This window comes from Panicum virgatum, chromosome 3K (assembly GCF_016808335.1).
Source record: "Panicum virgatum strain AP13 chromosome 3K, P.virgatum_v5, whole genome shotgun sequence".
NCBI lineage: Eukaryota > Viridiplantae > Streptophyta > Magnoliopsida > Poales > Poaceae > Panicum > Panicum virgatum.
The window spans coordinates 38,998,350-39,004,446 of NC_053138.1; positions in this window are offsets into that span (position 1 = coordinate 38,998,350).

The following is a 6,097-nucleotide window of genomic DNA, read 5'->3' on the forward strand; positions in this document are numbered from 1 at the left end:
TTAATCTCCAAGTCAAATTCTTGGAGTAGAAGAATCCATCTGATTAGCCTTGGTTTAGCATCCTTCTTAGTGAGGAGGTACTTGAGTGCAGCATGATCCTGTGTAGACTATGACCTTTGCCACCACTAAGTAGGATCTAAACTTGTCAATAGCAAAGACAACTGCTAGGAGCTATTTTTCTGTTGTGGCATAGTTGAGTTGAGCTCCCGTGAGTGTCTTGCTGGCGTACGCGATCGCGTGATGCTTCTTATCCTTGGTTTGCCCAAGTACGGCCCTCACCGCATAATCACTAGCATCACACATGATCTCAAACGGGAGCTTCCAATCTGGGGATTATATGATTGGAGCTGAGATGAGTGCCTTTTTGAGAGTCTCAGAGGCTTCATGGTACTCATCGTTGAATTGGAAAGGGACATCCTTAGCGAGTAGGCTTGTGAGGGGTCCAGCTATTTGGGAGAAATTAGCGATAAAGCACCGGTAGAACCCTGCTGACCTAAGAAGCTTTGAATTCACGTTGGTGGGCGGCAGAAGTCGCTCGATAACTTCAATTTTTGCCATGTCCACCTCTATCCCTCTTTCAGGCATCAAGTGTCCCAAGACGATGCCTTCTTAGACCATGAAATGACATTTTTCCCAATTGAGTACTAGGTCCTTTTCTTGGCATCTCTGCAAGAGTTTGTCTAAATTTTCTAGACAATGATCGAAAATCTTTCCATGGGTCGAGAAGTCGTCCATGAAGACTTCCATGATTCTTTGATCATGTCTGAGAAGATGGACATCATGCACCTTTGAATGATGTGGGTGCTTTACACAACCCGAATGACATACGTCGATAAGCATATGTTCTATGGGGGCATGTGAACGTGGTCTTGCTTTGGTCTTCAGGATGGATGGGGGTCTGATTGTACCCAGAATAACCATCAAGGAAACAAAAGTAGGAGTTCTTCGCCAGATGCTCTAACATTTCATCGATGAAGGGCAGCGGAAAGTGGTCCTTCTTTGTGGCCTTGTTGAGTTTTTTTGTAATCGATAAACATTCTCCATCGTGTGACGTCTCCCTGTGGAATCAACTCGTTCTTGCTATTTTCCACCACCACCATGCCTCCTTTCATAGGCACGACTTGAACGGGGCTCACCCACTCGCTATGCGGAATGGGATAGAAAATTCTGGCATTTAGGAGGTTTAGGACCTCTTTCTTCTCCACTTCCTTCATGGCATTATTTAACCTTCATTGCGGTTCCCAATAAGGTGCTATTTCTAAGTCAAGGGAGATCCGGTGTGTGCAAAGAGCAAGGTTGATGCCCTTGAGATCCTGTAGGGTGTAGCCTAGGACTGGTTGGTGCTTTTCTAGGATAGCGATGAGTTTGGCGGTCTCCTCTTCCGAGAATTTATCGCTGATGATTACGGGAGACTACATAGCTATTTAGGAAAGCATATCTGAGCCCAGAAGGTAAGGGCTTTAGCTCAATCGAGGGTTGTGATGGCTTTTCAGTCTCGAGGATTTTGAATGTTTCGCCAAAATCTTTGTCTTCCTTGATGACTTCCTCGGGGTTTCCCTCGATATCCTCCTCGAGGTCTGAGTCAGATGACTCGAGAACAGAGGTGGCCATTACTTCCTCAATTGGCTCGATGGCAGAGGGGTCTTCCACCACGCAATTCGTTGCTCGCATGATTGGAATGTGGAGAGAATCCTTCCCTATGTTGATGTTTAGATGCCGTGACTGAGATACATCCTTGAGGAGAGCCTTAATGGGAGAGACTTAGGTACATCCTTCCCTATGTTGAGATCTTCGAAAACATAGAAGTTTAGTGGCAATTTGACATCACCGTGCCAAAAGGACACGTTTTTGAGTATCCCGTAGCTACTCACAAGAGAATCGGAGGGTCTCCTGAGCTTCCTATCTGTCGGAATTAGCGTGATATTGCCCAGGAGGGCTAACACAAACTCATCTGACATGAGGTTGGCTCCGACAGTAGGGTTGTAGAGAGTGTCCACGTCATGATTTTGTAGACGGCAACAGAATGACGAGGAGGAGGAATCGAGCTGGATTAGTTTCAAGGATGACTCTCCTTGTAGCCATTTGTTGCTCATCAAAGCTGTCAACTATTGAATCATCTTCTGAATATAGTCCTTTTCAAAGGGATCCATGAGAGTGACAGAGACTAGTGGTCGCCTCCGATAGAAGTAATTCGAGGTGTTATCAAAATCTTCAAAGAGATCGTCCTCGATACTTCACAGAAACTCTGAAGGTAGAGAATCCACTTCCTCGGGTGTTTTGAGTTTAAGTTTAGGAGAGGGATCAGGGGTCGAATCTAGTGATTGGCTTTCTAAAGGTTCTGGTTCGATCTCTGGAACTTTCTTTTGATGCACCTCGAGTTCTGTTGGGGTTGGCTGGTGGATACAAACGAAAGAAGTTCTGTCCAAAATCCTGTTAAGGACTTCCCTGCCTTCGGTTGCGGTATGATGAGCGAAAGAACCTCCATAAGTGAGATTGAGGTGGTGTGCAGACTCCTTGTCAAGACTAGTAAAAAAATACTGAAGCAGTAAATGCTCGGGTAATGACAAGTTATTTACTCGGGTAATGACAAGTCAGGACCTGTTAGAACTAGTAAGGTAATTCGGGCCCAAGCTACACCGCTTAATTCCTTGTTGTTTTGACGGAAGGTTAAAACTTCCATTCATAGAGCACATATCCGGGAGAGTGGAAAGAACGGAGAACAAAATCTGTTTCGAAGTTCATTCCAACTTCTGTTTACGCAACCTATGATACAAATGTACCATTTCTTCGCCTCCTCCGAACAGGATAAGGGAAATAACTCCCATTTAAGTGTTTCGTGTGTCATGTTTGAAATTCTCAGACATTAGTACACTTGCTCAAACTCGTGCAGATGATGGTAGGGATTTTCACAATCCCTTCCTGAAAAGGAATTTTCCTAAACTAAGGCTATAAAGCTTGAGTTGAGTTCGTAACTAGTGGAAAGGATTGAATCAGCTTGTGTTGGTGGCTCATAAAACTCGCTCTTGGGTGAAGAGAGTTGTTGAGGGGTTAGCTGCTTCATGGGCAGCGGGGTTTGAGATAGAAGAAAAGAAAATAGAAAAGATACGAGGACGATTGAGTCCGAAGATAATATAGCTACCATTCTCCGGCAACGGCGCCAGAAAGCTTGTTGACATTTCGCAGCTTCACGAATGAAAGATCCGCAAGCACATGGATATCGTCATAGGCTTTCACCCCAGAGTATTCTAGGGTATCGTATCCACAGGGGAACGTGAGTGCACTATCTACGGGTTCAGACTCGTCCAAGGACACACACTCGTGTGGGAGAAACAGGGTAGAGAGGACTCCCAATGATTTAGAATCTAGGCTTAAAGGAAGAAATAACTTTGCCTCGTACTTCAGGCCATCGGCTTCCCTTGACTAAAAGCTAGACATTCTGATAATTGTGCACTGTTTCGTAACCTAATGTGGAGGGTCACTGGGCTCTAATATGGCTGTCACCACCTGCAGGCTACCTCTACAAAATATGAGTATACAAAACAACCAAGTGGTAAAGTCTAGACTAGACACCACGTCTACGCTATACCGTACTGATCCTAACCCCTGCCAAGATTATCCGCCTCTATCAGGAGTCTTAAGCTAGGATCATTTGCTACTCTAAATAAACAGTCAATCCAGTAAAAGGTAGGAGCTAGAGTTGCAATTAAACTCTAATTCTAAATAAGGAAGTCACGAACATTTAAAATGACCGAATAAGCATCCGTCGAGGTACAAGTGGAGAAGAGTGCCGACAAACCCGGTACTTCTTCCGACTCCTCCTCACTCTCTCCCTATTTTCCTACACACTTAGGCTGCCTAGAACACCTAGGATGAAGAAGAGTGGCTCCAAGGTGAGATGTTGTGTGTTTTTATTTGGAGCCCCTCCTCTCATATTTATAGGAGAGAGCCGTGACCGTGCTCTCTAGTCACACTTGCTTGATCACCTAATTTCTCACAAGCCACTATAGTATCGTTAGAATATTCCTAATTATTTTTAATTAACACCAGATTAGTTCTAATTTACAAGCTTGTCAGTAATTATGGACAGAACATTAGTATCCTTCCTAGAGAACAAACATCATTTTATTAATGACCCTGATATGTATGACAGAAGTTGGGACACTAAATCATTCTCAAGAATTAAGTTGTTTACTTGTTTACATCGCTTTGACTGACTCATCAGCGTAAGAATGTCCAGAACTCTTTAAAAGCTGGGAGCAATACTTGCGAACCATGCAGTGTGGTCGCCCAACCCCCGGCAGTACTTGGTGGGAGAATCCATCCGGCACTCCTCAGCGGTGGCTGCTGCTCTGTCGTTGCTCCGGTTGCAGTGCGGTCGCCGCTTCCGAATCGCGATCCTCGGCAGCAGCGATTCCTTGGCAATGTCGCCCTCGGGTCCCAGTTGAAGTGGTGCTCCCAGGTCCGAACTGGCGATCCGTCGACACCTTGTTAAACGATGCTTATTAGAGGACTGAATCCCTATGGAGTTGCCCATCCCACTCGCCAGTCTGTGAGTTCAAATCAGATATCTTCAAGGACATGGAGGGCGGTGCCAACGTCTGAAGGAAATCCATATCCTTTCCCTCTGATTGATGATTCTGTAATCTTCTCCCCATTTCATTCGGATGTGGCTTTGGTTAGTAACTAATTCGTTCGGATATGGTTGCAGTTAATTACTAACAGATTTGGTTGTTAAATTCTATCTGATCGCCTATTTGATTTCTGTTAATTTTGCCTTACTCTTCCAACTTCCAAATTCTCTTGATATGTATTAAATTATTAAGAATTAAGAATAGGTGGTCATGATGGCCCTGTAGATGGGATGCATCCATTGGCTGACCGGAGTCCATGATGTACTAGCAGTGCAACAGAATCATCCAGATTATCAGTGCTAGGTCCTTGCATTTATAATTGCTCATTTCTCCTACATATTGATATGGGAGTGCCCTGCATTTCCACAGGCAGATCTTCTAACATTTGGAATGATGCTCTCTATATTCCACATTATGCTATTCTTTGATTATTGATACTTACAGTATAATGAAGTATGATGTCTCTTATCTAGTTTCATTTGTTTAATTCCTGTACACCACCATTGCAGATAATTAGGAAAACTTTTATTTGCAGCTTACTAATAGTAAACGTAGGTCATAATTTCTTTTCGAAAATTACTGAAAATGTAGAGACTAGCGATGGAGATACCAACATACTACTTCACTTGACATAAAACAAAATTTTAATTCTTTCTCTCAAGCTCCAATTTTGATGGTGGCAGCTTATTCCTTGCACGCATGGTTTACTCCTTTGACCGCATAATTAGAGCATGGTTTACTCCAAGTTTAATCCTTGCACGAATCTAATGAGGCATTTGACCGCATAATTAGAGAATGGTTATTATAGCATTATTGTAGCAAATCATGGATTAATTAGGCTCATTAGAATCGTCGCACAAAGTTGCATCCATTTGTGAAAAAGTTTTGCAAATAAACTTCGTTTAGTACTCCATGCATGCAAGATTCTCTTCCAGCACTAGGTGTGTTAGGGTGAACCAAACAAAACCATTTTTAATCGTTGTATATTTCTCTCTCCATGGTCCATGTGTCGCGAATCCACGGTCTAGAAGCTGCCCATCTGGATGGCCGTCAACATGGGAACCGGGGATCTCAAGTTCCCCGTTGTTCCGTTTGCCAATACAATTTTTCAAATTCTATGATTTGCCACTATAATTCAGCTATTTGAAGATACACCATTATTACAATTGTTTCTATACCCGAGATATGCCACTTTGTACATCTTTGGTGCTCTTAGTCCCACATGTAAACTCTAGTATTTCTGTATGGACGAAAGTACCCTTAGCTACATTTCATCTCTCGTCTCATGGACATGTGAGCCCCAGTTGACACCGGATTTTGACAAATCCAATGTATTCTGAATTATGGAACAATTAGTTTTTTGGGTCAATGTGTAAGCCGACAGTCAATAGCAGTTGCCGATGAAATCGTGACGACGATCGGAGGAAAAGGCTAATAGGAGCTCGCATGCAAATGATGATGCCATA